Below are 19,419 nucleotides of genomic sequence, written 5' to 3' on the forward strand. Positions count from 1 at the left end.
CTTCCATCTCGCTCACACTCACAGCCCACGCGGCGGTCCCTACTTGGGAGCCATCATTCTTTCTTCACCAAACCAAACCAAAGAGATTGAGAGAGCGAGCGGGCGAGCGATAGAGAGAGCGACACAAAGGCACATCGTTTTGTTCACTTGCTCGTTTCGACGGCTTGCACCTTGTGTTTTTTCGATTTTTTGGCTCAACTCCTACAAACTGCAGACGTGTGCGTGTGTCTAAAGGACATACACTGAGGGAAAACCCGTCGCGCATAATATAACTTTGCAGGAATCGTAACTATTGCTAATATTAAGCCGCCTCATCACTCACCTCACAACACACTTCACGCACGGTCCTTCCGTTCCATGGTGGATCTCGTTTTCGTAGCACACACACTGCTGAGCGCAGCAGCACTCGCAACCATTCTCGGCTGGAAAACAACTTGCGTTCAATAACCCGTTTCACCAGCCGCACTAAACTTCACACAATTCACTGCTATTCACGGCTGCTGGTGCGCCACAAACCCACACAGCCACACGCACAGTTTTCCGTGTTTCCGAAAGACCGTACAGTTTGAGTAAAAGATTCGCGAGGCACACTTGAAAACAACTTTTTCACTTCACTTGCTGCAAGGTAACGCGCTGGGTTCTGTCGAGCGCTGCGCTGTCACAAACCGCACGCGACCGAAGTTGAGATTGAAGTGCGAGAGTGAAGAAAAAGTGCGTGAGCATGAGCGGTACCGTCGAGGTGGTGTGCGTGATATCGGTCGTACGGTTCGGTATTATGTGAGCGAGAGAATGGAACGGGCGCAAGCGAGAGAAAGAAATACGCGCGAGATGTCTCGCAATGGTACGAGCGAGATATAGAAGAGTGAGAAGGAAAAGAGAAAAGATGTGTGGAGCAAGGTGGTGTGCGTTCCAGCCAAGTATTTACATCCAAGTTGGGCAGGGTTCGCCAATCGCAGCTAGGGTTGGTCAGTTTGTACAAATTTTAAAAATGGTGAGTTATATAAATAACATTTGTTTTTTTCTTGCAGAAACTTCACTGTTCTTTACATTTTTAATTTAAAACTAGAGTTGTGTAGCATGTGAACCCTATAGGTCCTGGTGGCATGGGCATGTCATGAGAATGGCACCGGACGACTTGGCCCGTTTTAGGGCACCAAAGTTTAGGTTTTAGAGCATCCACATGGATAGCTTGGAATTGAGATGGGCTGATAGCGTTGATGCGTTTTCCAGAACGAGATAAAGGTTCACAAGACGAGTTATCGAGGATTGTGGCAATAGGCCCTCCGGTTGTAAAGCCGGAATAGTTTTAGTTGTTTCATCCTATCAAAAAGGAATGTAAAGGCAAAAACATTAAACCAGTTCAACACGAGATTTCCCAAAATCCCTCAAATGAAGCTCGTGGGGAACTAGGGCGGCACCGACCTTGATTAGAAACGTTAGTTAAGCCATTAGATGGTCGAAGTGACTTTAGCTGGTCGTTAAGTCAAGAATAATAAGAAGAAGAACCTAACCTAGCACTGATGGTGACTTTTTATCACACCAACCTATAATCGATCGATTCTTAAATATGTTAAAGAAGCGCTTCTGTTTCAATTTTACTCGTTTGAAATTAAATTATGTCCTTCGAGTCTAACCTGAACGATATTACGAACCCTGCATGACTTGCATGTGCATTCTGGAACCATTGAGAGGAAACCTATGCATTTTGTTACCTTTTTTTTCTCCTCAAAGACCCTTCTGATTCCATCTGTTGTCATTTGGCGTGCGTACCTTGTTTGCACCGATTAGGACATCGTCGAAAAACGGCATTTTGATGCGTTGCAAGGTGAATTCTTTAGAGAAAACTGCAGTTTTTGAAGCAGTATCTATTTATTTAAAAAAAAAAAACATTTCAATAAGAAAATTAATGCTTACACTGTTAAAGTTCTTCCCTTAAACTGCTGACCGTAGTGGCACTTTTTAAATGCAGACTACTTACTGATGGGAAGTTGCGCTTCTCATTCCCAACGCGCCATCCCCTTACCAAAAAACCCAATATCAGCCAAGTGCACTCTCGTGTCTATCTTTGATTAAAAACTATGTGTAAACATTCGGTCGCTTCTTCCCCATCGTTAAACGTTCCGAGCATAATCATCTTCATAAGTTGTTGCGGTGTCCGGGCAACTTTTGCTCCACCTGTTTCACCATCGATGGATCGCCAAAGCGCCTATCTGTTGTGGCATGGCGTGGCATGTCCCACAACATGCAAGAATCGCAACAACTTTCCTTTAAAGAGAGAAATAATTTTCCTTCGTGCAGTGCATGCGTCGGGTGCCGCGTCGTGCAAATAGAGAAGATGCCCTGGTGTCCGACACTGGTTAAGGTGTACCGCAACCGTGTGATGCATCTGTCTGTCTGTCTGTCCGTCTGGCTCACGGTCTGTACCGTAGCTCGGTCTGAATTTAGTAGATAAATAATGGTACATTATGATGATGGTGGTGGTACCTGCAAGGAGTGAACGATAAAGTTTACCGCATGAAATGTTGCAGTACGAAGATGCAAGTGAGTGTACCTGGCCAGAGGATAAGTTTGCCAGACATTAAGGATACGCAGACGAATGTGGCACATGATGCAGGGGTCTGGACATTTGGCTGCGTTGCCGGACCGGACTGATAGAGAGCATAATATTCGGTAAGTACGAAGGAAGTACTCACTAAATAGCTAGAACCTACGTTGCTTGCCATTACCCAGTTATTTGGTGAGCATTGATACAAAAACATTATTTCAAGCTGAAACACATTTCACTGGTCATAAATAATTTCAATTTAGCAAATACAACATCCCGGCCGTCCTTTTTAAATAGCAACAATGTTGCGTCTTACGTGGCACAGGAAGGTTATCTCTGAAAGGTGGATAATATTTGACCTTCGGGTCGGTATCAATTCCTAGCCGGCCGAATAACAATCCTAGCGTTCTTGTTTGAGTATGCTTTACATCGAGCCCTCCTTCGGATGATAGTAAAGGAAACTGCGTGTTTATGGTATTTACTGTACCTTTTGCAACGATGGTTTATGAGGGCAATAAATGTAAAAATGTAAACGTGTGCCTTTGGGTCGTTCGTGTCATGGTGTCTCAAGTGCCATAGCTAAAAAGACATTGTTGTGTTTTTTTTGTAAATACTTTGGTTGTGTCCTTTTAGAAAGATAAGGATTTTTGAAGGATGGAGAAGATCAGTTGGCTCTTCAGTTATCACTACGGGAAGACGGTCCAGATAGGATTTGAACGATGGTCCTAGTGGCTTTAATACTGGTTCTACCAACCCTTCAATATGGCATGAAGGCTCATTTTTATTTCAATAACACCAAACAACAAATGTAAAATTGATGACCAAACCACTTCAGGTATGAGGAGTCGAACGAATGACACATCGTCAATATGTAAGCGTTGTCTAACGGTAGCTTTAGGGCAAAAGTGTTCTACAGTTTTGCACAAAAAATCTCCTACAGGCACCGAGTAAAAGTGCGTCAAAAGTATTTTCGAATCGGCCCGGCCCGTTCCAGTTGAGCAAGTTTTATTGGTCCGAGCGCCTTGTACCTCCCGAGGCACCTACAGATATTATGATCGAGGCAAGAAAACAAAACAAAACCAAAGACAGCAGAAGAAAAAAAAATCAGTTTAAACATTAGCATACACAACAAACACAGCGTGCCATCGGAGTTTGCCTCCATGTTTTTTGCGCCACGTATCTTCGTTTGTCATCGTTTCCCCGGCCACATACGGGTACGGGTTCTCGGGTTTTAGGGAACAAATAATTTCCACACTAAAACTTGTACCGGAGACATCGCTCACTATCCAGATTCATCTGCAGCACAGGCAGGCAACACGCTGCGATAGGGGCCCCGGTGTGACTTGCGAAGGAGGGCGATTGTGGTTTAAAGGAACCAAATACACACACACACACATATATACGAAAGAAAAGAGCAGCAAGGGGCAGCAAGAATCGAAGAAACAAGTCGAAATCATGATAAACCATAATATATGACCCTACTGATCGATTGGACTGATCGAAGATGGATCGGAATGGAATGAGTCCACGAATGAGGCTCACGAAATGCGAAGGAGCCAACGAAGAAACAAACTGCCAACAACGACCACGACGACGTGGAGGAAGAAACTCATGTTCGAAATTAAACAAACAAAACGCAATCTCCAATTCCATTCCCGTGGCAGCAGCGGGCAGCGTGTTTTGCTGCCCCGGCCCTGCGTGCTCTGCTGCCTGCGCCAGGGAAGGTGATGCGTGTTCATAGGAGTAAAACGGTTTTATTTTTTTTCTTCTCCTGTTACAACCTCCACCAACGAGGGGTTTGCCTCGTTAGCAGATATGATTTCTGACGAGGTTACCTTGTCCTCTCAGCTACCTTGTCTGCTCCGGCGAGATTTTTAGTCTGGTAGCCAAAACTAAAGAAGAAGGCCAACGTTATGGCGATGGTGAGAGTGAAGTTATGGATGTTTAATTTATCAAAAAAGTTCGAAATGGAAATTAAGTTATGGAAACTGCTTGCTATTCTACCTCCGAATCATGAGTTTGATAAGTAAAGAATTGGGCTGGGTGACAGATAATGTGGGTAGGGACTTGCTGACAATTAGAAACAGTAATCGATGTTCGTCAATTGCAGAGTTAATGAAAACAATAGATACAAATATCGACCTCGTGTCTCTATTGCTGTCGTACTTTAGCTAGTTAGGCACCCCGAGACTTAGATCCTCAAAACCGACGGGCAACGGACCTGCAACGTTTGGGTGGGCAGATCGTGCAAGAGGCAGAACATCGCACGAAACGAGCGAAACAATGATGAAACGAAAGAAAGAGAATAAACTAATCTCCATAAATAAAACATCTTAACAAGATGAATTTTAAATGTTTTGATGCGGAAAACAAACAAGAATTGGCTTTAAAGAAGCAAACCGAATCGAAACCAGTGGTGCAGCATGTGCATGGCTCTGTTGAGGCATGGTAATGATGGCAGCATGGCGAAGGTGTAGCCATGAAACCTCGATCACATCGGATCGACTCACACCACCACAAAGCTCGAAACCAGGAATAAGAGCCAAATCATCCAAAAGCCTACCAAACTACATCGGGAACCATCCCCTGTCTTGTCGAAACGGTGTGAAGCAAACGAGATGTGTTCGATTGATGTTCGGAAATTTCTCAAGGTGTGTGGGGCATAAACATAAGCATAATCAGCCGTGCCTCTCGTTCTGCCGTAGCCGGTGGGGCAGGTAGCGAGCATGGCCGTTTCCTGGCACTGGCGATGGAAACTCTGTGCTCCGGCAGACTGTACAACCTGCGTCGACGACGACGACGATGCTAAACGATCGACTTATGCGGTCCATCCCTTCAGTTACGTTCCGTTGCGAACATCTGGAACGCCTACTGCTTCAGAAGCGAAGGGCGAAGAAGAAGCAACGAACGTAGCACAGGGGGCGATTTTAAAATTGATGGAGCTTGGGCTTATGTGGGCCTAGGCTTCAATTTCTATAATTGAATTCCGCTCTTGTGAGCCGAGTGTAGGCCAGATCTAGCTGGCCGCTCCAGGTGGCTCTGATTTTATCGCCCGAGCCGAGCCGAGCCTTTATGTTGCGATTATTGAAAATTTGTTTTCGATGCGTCCTTTCGGACGAAGGCCAATTTTCTTCCGTACCATCATCATACACAGTACGACGGCCCTTCGAGTGATCGATCAAACAGATGGACGCTGCGGAGCGAGCGCGTTCGAGGGTGCCAAATATGATTGTTTACATGCGTGCGTTAAATAGCTCAGTTTTTAAAAGTTTCAAAATTAAACGAATCAACGGATAATGATAATAATGTTCCCAACACATATGGTGATTCTTACCGTTTTGTTGAAAGCTCACTCGGGATGTCCAAAGCACCGAATTCCTCAATCCAAAAAATACCAAAAAATCTGAAACGAAATAAAGCAATTTGAAGCAAGAATTAACAAGGGTAGTTCACACGAGCGTTAGAAGAATGGAGAGTAAAGTTTGAACAGCTATCAATTTCGCAGCAACTTTCATCTTATCTTGCTTTCCCTGCTCAAACACTTTTCTCTAGGGGTGGTTGGTTTCGTTTTGGTGCTCCCCTGTGACAGAAATGCAAAATGGCAGCACACGTAAAACAACAACACTGCCAAAAAGAAATCGTCGGTAGTTTCGGTAGGGCATATGCGCGCGCGCGTTAAGGATTGCGGTGCGGGTCCCATCAATCATTACACCCAATCTCGGCAGGATCTCTTCGGGGTGGGTTTTGGGGAAACCGGTATGTTCCACGCGGGTTTTAAGGGAGGATTTTTGTTTGCTTTGACTTGGCAGGGTGTTCGGAATGGGGCAATTTGTTTCGATCTTCCGTCCCGGTTTCGGGACGCTGGAGACGGTGAGCGTTGTGCGCTATCGACAAGCTTACATCAAACAACCCGAAGGCTTGGCACATGCCCACGCTTTGGTGCTTGGTAGAATGTAGCCGGGCTAGGAGTGGAGAGCTTTACGAGATACTGGTTAGTAGTGGATACTTCATTCGCATCAAGCGATGCTAGTTAAATAGGCGTATGCTAGGGCGATCGTTCGGTTTTACACGGCGACCTCACGACGCATGGTGAAAAATGAAGCCTGAAACGGTCAGCTGATTAGCTTGGCATGGTTCGTCTGGTCTGGACAAGCTAATCGAATGATGAGCCTCTTTTGATTGACAGTGTTCGATCGGACAATGGAGCTTCGTTCGCCGTGCCGGGACTGAGCACAAGCGTTTGTTTCTGATGTGTGAGGGAGAAATGTGCGGTGTGATATGAATTACTTAAGATGATTGTTTTTAGTCATTTGAATGGAAGAAACTAGCAATATGGCCAGGCCGTTCTTTATGAATAAAAAAAAATGGAAGAAACTACTTCTCTGCTTCTCTTCTGAGTAAGATCTATGAAATACTTTGCCCTTGCTATGGGTTAGCTGAAGTTTATGATGCCTAAAAATTGTCTAAGGTAGGTTTTCGATTCATAACATAGAGCTTGCGAATCATTTAAATGTTTGTGTTAAATAAAGAGTGGAATATTGCAAATCCCTTGTGGAACTTTGCAACCGTATAATGGAATATCGAAAAAAAATCTGGTAAATCCGTGCGAATGTCCGGATGATGGGGCGTGTTGATATAAACAATCAAGCCAATGAAATTTTGTAATTCTATAGATTAACAAAGTTGTATTTAAATCCTGTTCTTCAAAGAAATGACTAATTGTTGTGAATTTTTCTTAGGATGGTCCGTTGGTTGAGGCGATAGCAGCGGCTGTCTTGACACGGCAGGACTTGGGATCAAATGCCATCCAGGCGGCCTTCCCGTACGCAGGACTGTATGATCGGTATAGGTAAATTCAAGCCACAGAGATTCAGAAATGGCAGGCCAAGAACTTTCGAGGGTGTAGTGCCAAAGAAGATAAAGAAACTGTCCAGGACTTAAAGTCCTAGTCCAAAACTCCAGTATTCTTCTTCTTGGCATGCTCAGCATAGAGCACGTCTATGACCACGACCAGGTCACCAATTCCAGTTGTCAGGCAATGCGAGTGTCCCGGGAAAAACGGTTCAGGGCTGAATTCCTCCAACCACGGCCAAATTCGACCTCAGTCAGGTTAGATGCCACCTGATCCAGCCAACGAGCTCGCTGTGCTTCTTACGCTAGCCCGTGGTGGATTCTACTTCCTCAATCCCTCCTTCCTCAAGAGCTCTCGAAGTTGTAATGCCTCTAAACAAGAGACTGGATATTAGTTACTTCTATGTGTGTATGAAAAATTTACCAAAGAGTAAAATAACTCTAGCGATCGAATTATGATGCCATTTGGATACATCTTTCCCCATTCACATGTCTCACACAAGTCGAACGCTCGTTCGGAAAGCGGCACACTACGAGGCAAAAAAAGCTGCTTTTGTCGTCAGTAAACCGTAGTGCAGCAGCAGGTTCGGAGCTCACGATTGGACGCAACGACGATGTTTAGCTGAATTCCCGCGGTTTGCTGATAACAGCAGTGACAACTCGTCGTCTATCGGCAACGCAGCCATGTCATCGGATTGCGTCAAGCGAGGCACTGCGGGGCAGACGGTAATGGCTGCGACGATACTACTGCCAGGCCAGGCAGTACCCCGACCGTATGCCTGCCCCGCCGATAACGCTTTGATTAATAGCAGAATAATCAGTAGCAAGCCCCGGCCTGGTGCTACTCAATTAAGCGAAGCCTCCGTGTAACCGATTGGGCATCAGTATATCGTCAGCTCGTTATCTCTCGACGCTAAAGGAATCGATTGCAAAGTTGTGGATAGGGGGTATTCCGAGGGTAGGACTTTTGTCACCGGGGTTTTTGGGAGCGGAGATTGGTGGAGCGGCAGCAGTAGTAGTTTGTTATTTCCTTACACAATCTGCTAGATGAAAGTGTGTGGAGTTTACAGAACTGAAGCGCTGGAGCGATAATAATGATGCGAGTTGTGGTTATCAATGGGATATGAAGTATCACAATCTCGTGCAGTTAATGATCATCATCAATGAGGGAACGCGGGAAATGATGAATTAAAAGTTCTGATATTTCTCTTGGTAGTTGTCCTGTACTTTACCCCGGCTAGGCACAAACCAATTGAAACCACAGCAAACACAGATCGATAATTACTTTGGGATTTGTTTCACACAAAATCAACCCATCCGCTAGACCGGCGATAACGCGTGGACAAGGTACGATTTAATTATGTACTTCAAGGGGCATGTCGGTAGCGATGCTGTTGTTGTTAGTTGAAATCATTATTTTCCCCCAATAATGATGATCCTAATAAATTGCGTTAAATTGTGAAGCACAAATAAACACGGCCCGGGAACGAAATAATTAACGGTAACGACACGAGCGCAAGAGCTAGGAATGAAATTGAACGTGAACGCGAGTGGATGCATAATTTAAAGCACAAACAACACAGGTTCCAGCGCGTGTGGTAGGTACGCCACCGGGCGAAGGCGAAAGCAAAGCGCGAGCAACAGTACGGTCGAGTGAAGAAAACTATTAAAGAGCTGTTCTATAAATCATCTGCAACAAACTGTGTGACGACGCAACTGCTTGCGCTTTTACATGCAAGCCTAGTACGCATAAATGTTGTTCTGGCTGCATGTTCTGCGCGCGATGCGTCTGAGCCGATGATGCGACCGAGCGATGCGTTTCGATGCCGTTTTTCAAAGTTTTTCCCCGGGATCCACAGCCCGACGTCCCGGGTACGTCTTCTATTTATAAACAGCGCAGCAGCAGCAGCAGCAGCCACGGTGGCAGACGTGTTAATCAGGTATGTGGAAAATAGCGGAAGTAGTAATCAACCCAGTTAATTAAACTCGGTGCGGTGGTGGTTCCCTCGGTGTGTAACGTTCGTGGTAGACAAACTACGATGACGAACGCTTCAACACACTTTTCTTTCCCCAGTTCGCCCGTGGTTCGTCTGGCGAGAAGACGTAGTAGGAGGGCGAACAGGCGAAAGAAAGGATTAAAATGGGAAATCTGCTTAATCACAGGAAGCGTAGAACGGGGAACGGGCGCGTAGGATGTAGTTTATGCTGGCTACTGTCTGCTCTGGGCTGCTCGGCTGGCTAACGATCCAGTAAACATCGATCGACCATCGGTAATTAGGGCCATCGATTTCTGCCGTTTTTTTGCGGAAGTGGCCGATTTTTTTTCTGGTTTCGGGTTATAGGCTCATACAACCGAGAAAAAAAGTGTTCGGTGCTAATTTCTTAGCTTTCCCAGTCTCCATAGTTTGAGGCTAGTGCAGCATTTAACTATTCTACCCGCGGGGTGTGGAAAGCAGAACCTGGTATAGATAAGTACGACAATTTAAGTTGGTGAAAATGGGGAACCTGGCAGCTATTTATATGATTTGAAGATATTTTCTTTGTTAAGTTAAACTATAACCTAACAAACTTTTGTATTCAGATAGACTATTGTTGACCATTACGTGCCAAGGTTTTTGAGATTGTGATACAAAACTCGCCGATGCATCACTGGCGATCACCAATACGGATTCTTCTCTCGACGCAGTGTTGAAACAAACCTGGTTGAATTCGTTACCAACTGCCATGCTGTATTGTCTTCTGGCCGTATATACAGACTTGAAGGCAGCTTTTGATCGCGTGAATCAACGCCTACTACCAGCTAAGCTTGATCGGTTATGATTCTTGTAAATGTCCATCCGTTTTTACCGCGTGCACAATGACAATGCTTCTTCATGCAAGTTCGAGAGTTCTTCTGGTGTTGCTTAGGGCAGCAAGGTCTGGCGCCAATGCATCTACCGAGGTTGGATGCTTACTTGAGCTTAGTTCATGCTACCTTGAGCTATCTATCGATAAAATTGTGTCTATGTCGTTCTTAGGAACAGTTAGTCCAGTAGTTTTCAAGAACAACTTCTCTGGGACAACATCTCGGTGGTGAGCCTCCGGGACAACAACAAGCCTCAACAGGGGGACCGGAGCCCCCGGAGGAGGACAACAGCCTCTCTGGGGGACCGGGGTTCAAATCCCATCCAGACCGTTCCCCCTTAGTGAGGACTGACTATCCATGGTATCATTAAGTCCAGTAAGCCAGAAATAGCAGGCATAACCTAAGAGGTCGTTAGGCCAACAAGAGATAGAGAGAGAGAGAGAGATCTCTGGGACTCACCAGCTGGTTCAGTACTGTTAGGGATTTGTGCGGTCAGGCTGGACCGTAAAATATGTTTTCATCAACACCACTGTGATATAAAGACACAGACAGAGCCTACAAAATGATGGTATTTATTCGTCGCCAGTCTTGAATTTTTTAATGGCACATACAGTTTTTTATTGTCCTGCACGTCACTCCGTGGCGTAATGTAGTCCACTCGTAGTCCTCTCGTCCTTTGTACCATACGCGTTACTGATTATTTGCCTTAAATATACTCGCTGAGAGACGTATTAATGCCCAATACATCTTTTTATCTAAGCTTCTCGTCGATGAGATAGTTCCTCCTGAGCTATTGGCTAGAGTTAACTTAAATGTCCCTACTAGCTTAAATGACACGCATTCAGCGAGAACCACCCTTTAGCGGCGATGGGTCTTAAATTTAAGTTTGCGTAGTTTACAAAGCTTTAGTTGTAAAACAGTGATATAGCCAATAAGACCGTGACAGAAAAATTCTTGTTAAGCTACTGTTCCCGGAGGAAGGCTTAATTTCAAAGATTGTTAAAAACCATGTCCAATACATCACAACGAGCATTTCTGTACACGCGATTTAAAATACGCACACACTGTTCAAAAATCTCGTTTCACTTGAACAGAATTGACGATTGGACAAAATGTCACCAGCAACGGCATGACTGATGACAGATTCGCAAAATCCCCGATACATCAACCGCTCGCTCGCTCAAAGCCAGCCGTCGCCAGTATGGCTCGCACTCGGTCTGCGAACTGCGCCTACCCCGTACACGTACACGCATTCCAATTATGTTTCCATCATCGTCAAAACGTCTGTCAGGGAAAGTGATCCCAATCCAAACCATTCGGTTTCGTTTGGGCAGAGTTTTCCAGGGGGTTTCGATTTTACTGACATGCTTTCGACAGGAACACGTGGTTTCAGAGGACATTTTTCATAAATATTTATAGATCGCAATATTTCAAAACACCAGCCAAATGTTGTACGCTGTAGACGCACACGCACGAACAACTCGATGCGAAAGTGCGTAGATTGGGAACGAGTATCAGTGCCTTCCTAGACGGTCTGATTTTCTGGTCCAACTTGCGTGGCGGTTGTGCGTCTTCTTTTTGTGGTAAACTACACCTACCGCCCAACCGTCAAGATTGTAGCAAAGAGGGAGTAGATCTTTCCGCAGGACCTTCGATGCGTAACTTCATTTACGGTGTGTATATTTTTGTGAGATTTTTCCCGACGACACCCGGCAAGAATTGTCCCTCGTCTTCGTCACTCTGGAAAAGCGTGTGTCTGTGTGTTTGAGCCGTGATGTCCAATAAGGGGCGAAGGTTAGGAAGGTTTAAGGTGTAAGTGTAGGGAAAAAATGAATATTTATGAGACAGTGATGACGATCCGTAATAATGGCGCGTGTGTGTAAGAGGCCCAAAAAGGATGCTGCTGTAGAAAGGGCGACGTAGAGAAAGTTAAATTAGAAAAGATAGATAGAACGACAAAGAAAACCAAACATCTCTGGGAGATTATGCTGATTCTCGCAGTGCTTTGGAATGAGGATCTTTCACCATTTTTATTGTGTTGCTGCTTTTTTCAATTGGCCGAGTGTGATGGGTTAGAACTTCAGTAGCTTATTGAACATCGATTGACGATTTTAATGACAAACAATAGCAATAATTTGGACATTCATAGAAAGGCTAAATAACGTTACGCTACAGGAACAATAGATTCAAATCTATTCGCTTCACTATCTGAGTACATCTCAAATCCATGCTGCGTTTTAAATTGCTCCTGTCTATAATCTCCCAATATTCCGATAAGAACTAAGCAAAAAAATGGACCAGAATGAGCTTGAACATAAAAATAGGTGGCGATAATCTAGAAAAAAAAAGTGTGCCTCACACTATCAACGTCGATGTCAAACAAACTAAACGTTCGGTAGGGAATTGTTTGGCTTCTGCTCGACACTCTGCTATATTGTTTGGTGATACTGTTATCAGCAAAGGTTTAGCAGATGGGGTCATCATGTGCGGGAAGGAAAATAAAAGATTATGCATGGGACGTACTTATTTCGTACGCTGGTGCAAGCGACTACCGAACACCCAAGATGCAGGGTACGTCAAGGACACACGAAACACTCAACCGGGAGTGTTCGATTGTGCGCCTTGCCACGACATATTGTCATATGTTATGAGCTGAACGCTAAAGTGACAGTCGCAGATAGTGATTGTGTTTTTGCCTTACTTCTTATTTTCTATTTCAGTCCAAGGTTTTATGCAGCTCACAACTGTAGGCTGATACAGGCGATCTGAGTCATTAGAAAAGTAAATGCAAAAGATCTGTTTATTAGCGCTAAAAAATAAGCATTTGGTATGGTATGCTGGAAATAGCATTTCTTCGGTGCTAAGAGTAAAATCGTTGGTGACAGTAAATTATCAATTGACGGAAGAGCTGGTCATGAAGCTGGGATTCTTTAGAACATTTATAGTCCCAGTACTCACATACGCTTCTGAAAACTGACGAAACCCTCTTAACCGTGTCAACGAAGAAGATGGTCAGAAGTATTTTTGACCCCGTATGTGTGGAAGGCCAATGGAAGAGCCGAGAGCTTCGAGCTCTAAAGTGATCGCACCATTGTATGGTGAATGAGACTAGGCTCCGGTGGACTGGTTTTGTCATGAGAATTGCTTCGGACCTGTATAGTCCTTTCAGGCTGTTCACACCGACAGAGGAGGCATGGTAGGCCAAAATTGAGATGAAGATCGCTGATCACACTTAGGCTTACATCCTCTTTATCACAGACTAGAAGTAGCGTAGTGACCTACACGATTTTATCAGTACCGCTGTGTTCATGAATTATATTTTACTGAGTTGAACCAGTAGGCCAATTGACCAATAGGCTTGGTCTAATCATATAGTTTCCAACAACATTTTGCATTTGTTTTATGATTTTTACTCTGCTTGAATTTGTAAAAAAAAACAAAATAAAAACAACTATAGGAAATCAGGATCATCGGATGTTATATGTTTAAAATATTCAAAACCGCTTATTGAATCTTCTAAAGTAATGCAATTGTTTCGAGTTCTTTGCTGTTATTTATCTTTACACAACAACACTTCCTAACATTTTTAACATGTAGCAAACGAAACGAGTACACCAACACATCAACTCATCAAAATGACAGCCTGGATGGCATGGATGGAACTGAAAATCTCGCACCACATGTTGCTGCTTTGCTCGCCACTGTTGCCCACCCGGAATGCAACCGATTGCGGAGCCAATGTTTTCAATAAATATCACAATTAATTGAACATCAAACGAGACAAGTGATGTGAATCTGAAGGAAATATTAATTAATAAAACGCCAACACGCGAGGTCCGGTCCGGAGCGCTCGACGCACTTCACGAAAGGTCGCTGCTATTAGAATTACTGATAAAACCATTTCATTCTTTTCGCCAACGAGCTGCAGAAAGCGCCGGGTGAAAGAAAAACGCTGCGAAAAGTGGACGTTGAAAGAGTTTGATTGTATGGGACGGGATTGTTTATAATTTCATATCGTGACTCATAAAACTGCCCGGACAGGCATCAACTGCTGGCGTTGATGGTTTGGCGTTGACCTGATTTAGCTGTCGTTTCAGGATGACAGGCTGGCAAGAGCTCGTCGTTCGCTTGGCAGACCTCGTCGATCCAAGCTCGAGGAAGATGAACGGGTGAAAGAAACATTGAACAGGATACAGCTGCAACAAGCTGATGGAACATTTCAGGGACAGAGACACATAAATCGGAGAGTAGCCGTGAGAAGGCCGTGGGGGTCCGTGGTGTGTATTGCTCATGCTCCTTTTTTGCTGTTGCTGGTAGTTGTGGTGGATTTAACAAGCACATTCTCCAGTACTGCACTTAACAGAGTCTCGTTTCGGACTAATCAAGTTGCTACTTCTGATGCAGCTTGATTGTATGAATGCGGACAGCAATTTCGCACTCAACGCATATGATAATTGGTAGGTCGTACAGGAACTTTTAATGATTTGCCAACATGGGTGGTCAGTCAATCAGTGGATGGATGAATTTGGACGATGTAGCCAAGGCTCGGAACATTGATTTGCTGTTAACAACCGATTAGCTTTGTTTAAAGGGTTTTAAAACAAGAAAACTATTTATTTGTGACTATAGAATTTAATATGGATAAAGAAGATGAGGATATTACAGGACGATGCTCTTGACAAGCTTTAAATTTTTATCGTAAATATTAAATAAGTCTCTAGATGATCAATTGATCAATCTCCAGAAAGGTTATTGTGAAAGCCTTTCAGTTAATTTAATTTGAATTTATTAAGGCAAAAAGAAGGTTCTATCCCTGAAGAAACACATTAGACCTATGCGTTATCGGGGACTTGAAGCATAAGTCCAAACTCGGTTTCAATATTACTCACATGTCCATGGCGTCTTGGGTCACATAACCTTTTCAATCTGTTTATGCTCGATACGCTCACCGGCACCAGAAACGGCGACCATAGGAGTTGAATTTTGTGCTCACGACACTCGACGGAAGTGTGTGTTAGCACTTCTCCACTTCACTATACTTTCCTGGATCGCTTTTGCCGCTGGTACGCTGATCTACTGCGACGAGTCAACTGGTACTGGTCGATGGCGTTAGCGTACGTTCATTTTCATAATGTACAGATCGATTTGCCGTAATAGCTGCTGGTAAATAATTTATGAAAGGAAGAATATATTGCAGACACCGCCATGTGTATGTACATTAGTGTTGGGAAACTCATAACGATAGGAAAGGATAAGGAGTGCTTTAGAGATCTGTAGAAGTTTTAAAGCTTTAACGACTTTAACTTTTACGTTATTAAAGGTTTGGAGGTATGTTTTGAGTTTTTTCCGCTAACTCCTTAAACTTTTTACTTAAAATATCTTTCTATACTTGATACGAAAATCTTATCATTTGGGGATGTAGGAACTGTACATAATTTCAGCAGACAGTAATTTGTATAAGCATTTTGATATAATATTTTTATTAGTGTAGTGTTACTGAACCCGTGTAAGAGCGCATTGCCATAATCTAGCGAAGTAATTTCATACGAGCTAGGTTCATACAAAGTTTGCACCTACTGTCTGTCACCCGGCACCAGCTGGTGCCATGGTGCCTTGTCGTGAGCAAGATTTAGTCGTGCCTGCCACTGATGATGATAAATTACATTTAATTTCGATCGGGACTAGATTTTGCCTAGATTCTAACGCTTCGTTACGGACACAAAAATATAGCAACTGAACAGAACAGAGCAGAACAGAACAGCACAGCGCAGTGCACAGTAAAGTACATGGAGTGAAGTGGTGTGGTCTGACAAACGGCTATCAAGAAGATTGAGTATGTTAGTTCTTGTGCGGTGGTTGACGGGAGAAAATTTGGGACCCGGAAATTTCAATACCAAATTATGCTACATCGTCCGGAGGAGGTCGTGGACTTGAGGTCCGCTTTTCCTGGATGGATGATTGCATTGCAGACTGATATGGTGGAAAAAAGGTGCGTGGTAAGGGATGCTATGCCATGCGAAACGTTACCATCCTGCTATCGGGTGATCAATCAATTAAATTCAATTACTTTCTGACACTTTTCCTCCACATCGCTTGCGGATGGTGAAGCAGTAGGGCTTTTGATGCTTCAGATCGGCTTAGCATTAGAGCAGTTTCAACGGTGATAAATCCGCAGAATGGATAGCAATTACGGAGATCCCAAGTGAAGAACGAAAATGTGACTCTAATGTCTGCAAAGAATATCAAGAATAGTTACGATTTACGGGCATACGGTACGACGGTATGATTATCTCTTTTTTGATGATGAATCAAGTCGGTGGCGTTTGCTGCCGTACGGGTTTTCTTAATTATAATCACTTTAGCTTTCTCTTGAACAGAATAAACGAACTTGTGCAAATCGATGGATTATGACTGAGTTCGAAAGATCTTTTCCATTTTCTGCTCGATCTTTTTCTTGCAAAAAAGGACCTTTTGTGAGTTTCGTTTGTAGTATGCAGAGTATCTCGGTGATTATTGACGCTTTCCCATGGTTTTTTGACGCTTTCCTATATGTATTTGTGCTTGTCTCGAAGTTTTTTCTACGAGTTCATAGGTTTTGTTCTTGTCCTGAGATTTTTTGACGCGTTCCCATACATTGATGATTTAGCCCTGCGGATTTTTAACGTGATAGGATAAATCTAGCCGATGGAGATTTCATACATGATTTTTTTAAATGATTTGAATAATCTTCTTTAGAGAATCGAGGTTCAATCTGTGATCTAACCGACTGTTTTGGCGGACGCATCAACGCCAACACTCCATCTGAGGGTGGATAAAAGTCTAGGATCATCATCATTCTCATGGCATGATCACTCTACTGGAGCCTGGCGAGTCAAATTCGCTGCACGATGGTGAGATTATCGTACAACTCGTAGAGCTTTTCATTGCAGCGGCTCCTCCATAGTCCTTCCACACAAACGGTAATTGTACTCCCTTTTTTATCTGTATGTTTTAAATAAATTATCTGAAGCAATACCTATGAATAAACATATAAATAAATTACACACTATCTTCACAGCTTAGTGAGTAGTCCCTCTATTATTATTATTTTATTAGAGCTATTTATCTCAAGTTAAAAATAAATGGGAAGTCGTAAAAAACGCTGGACGCAAACAACAACTGTATGGGAACGTGTCAAACAATCTCGGGACACGAACAAATATTGTGGGAACGTGTTAAAGAATCTGTGCACAAAAACAAATTCATATCTTGAAGCGTGTCAAAAAATATCCGGAAGTAAACAAATATGTATCCAATAACTTAAGTTGTTATACTTAAGGTTCATCAAGGTTTTCAAGGTTCATCGCTTTATATGTAAGTCCATCTCGATCTACCAATGATCGGTTATCGAACTTTACACAACACATCGTGCTTGTAACATTTTTTTCACTATCAAGTTCCTCGAGTTATCGTCCATCAGCATGCACAAGAAAAAGTTGATGAACTTATTATGCTGTTTTCTCGTGCTCGTTGTTGTTTGCTTTTTTAACAGCACTGTTCACCCAGTTTTTGACGTTGTATGTTTAACGCGCCGTGCACACAGCGAACGTACGGATAATGAGACATGTGGTGCTACCGCCGTCTGCGATACTTGTTTTTGCACGTTGCACAAAACCTACTCTTGATGAAACATTTCCCGTTCAGTCTTGTTGGTCTCACTTCTCTCGTACCGCCGTATGTACCACGACTGGTGCTGAACTGCACTGAACTAGCTGGAGATGGATGGTGCACGTTGCATCGAATAAATCAAGCCCAACAAACCCGTGCCCCAACCGCATGCATGGAAAGGTGCCGAGTGCAGGACGACGCCCGGATGACGTTGGACGAAGCTGCTCATTTAAATGAGGGATAATTAAATATTTCTTGCTAAACGGTGGCGTTTGCTCTTCGCATGCAATCAACGTGCGCTGGCTGGAAGAGAACTTGTCTTCGGCAGGGAGGCATCCTGTTCCAAAGGCACCAAGTGGTCAGGTCGGTTGCATGTAGCGTTTATTCTTGAGCAACATGTTGTCAATGGCCAGGGATGGTTCGGTTAACGCAAAACGCGCAATGGCCTGAATAAAACAGCTAAGCAGGAGTCAAGTCTCGTCAAGGTATATTGTGACTCGTGTTTGGCAAATGATGAGTTTAGGAAAAATGGTTCGAATAACAATGTAAAATGTAGTTCTTAAAACGGTGTTCTCACACATATAAAGAGTTCTTAATCACAGGAAGGCCCTTCATCGTCGCTTGCACGTATTTAATGAGCGGGTGTAAAGTGCGATACCTCGGTTCTGCAAACAGACCTGATTCGAAGCCGAGCCAGCCGAGAAACCAAACACCGAAACAACTGCTTGTTGAACACGATGAAGTTGTGAAGAGGTGTAACTGAATGAAGGATCTTAACTGTAAAGTAACTTTTGCCGAGAAACATAGTAGTGCAGATGCAGTTAACATCCTACGTGCAGATGCATATATTTGGTACAAGAGAAGCAGAGGCCTCTACCAGTGTACGTCCAGTATGGGTACAATCTTGAGCATGCTGGTGCAAAAACGTGTGAATGAATTTATTTATAAATATTGAGACCATCCAGTGGCGCCAGATGAACATTGTTTGCTATTATTTCGACCTGTAACGGCCACGCGGCGATTATCATGCTTACCCATAAAGAGCGTTAAAGCCAAAACAACCATTTTGATAAAGTTTGTTATGCCAAGTTCGAGAATTAAAATATGCGATCAGTGGCGAACAACCATCAGTCCGTTTTGTTGGCTGTTCCCGAGTTATCTATTATAGCATGTCGCCATATAATGGCATGTAAATCGCTTAAGCTTCGATAGACAAAAGAGCCTGCCTCTAACCCACGTGTTTGGCGTGTTCGCCTTTGTAGGCCTCATCCCAACGTTATTAAAACCGTTCCCGCACAGCTCTATTGTTCGATCGTTTTGAGATAAATTGATTTAAGCGAGTTTTCTCGCCCAGTCAATCGGTGACACTAATCCAATAATGTCTCTATCAGGTGTCGTCAGCGTCGTGGCATTATTCATCCACTGGCAGGGCGACCTGGGGCGACGTTTCTCAACAACAGCTTGACGCTTAAGCTTGCTAAACAAAATGAAAACAAAACAGATAACATGGAACGCGGGCTTTCGGGGTAAA

General features: G+C 43.7%; 1 protein-coding gene across 2 annotated transcripts in view; it reads right to left on the bottom strand.

Moving 5' to 3' along the window:
• Positions 1–19,419, bottom strand: part of LOC118503715 (frizzled-2) — a 62,677-nt gene that overhangs the window by 29,960 nt on the left and 13,298 nt on the right. The window contains exon 2 of one of the 2 annotated variants that reach the window (XM_036037280.1): positions 5,880–5,948. The gene's annotated coding sequence lies outside the window, so the exon portion shown is untranslated. Of the gene's footprint in view, positions 1–322; positions 713–5,879; positions 5,949–19,419 lie in introns of those variants that run through there. The other variant, XM_036037278.1, reaches the window with a different exon arrangement.

The sequence above is a fragment of the Anopheles stephensi genome, chromosome 2 (assembly GCF_013141755.1).
Source record: "Anopheles stephensi strain Indian chromosome 2, UCI_ANSTEP_V1.0, whole genome shotgun sequence".
Classification (NCBI taxonomy): domain Eukaryota; kingdom Metazoa; phylum Arthropoda; class Insecta; order Diptera; family Culicidae; genus Anopheles; species Anopheles stephensi.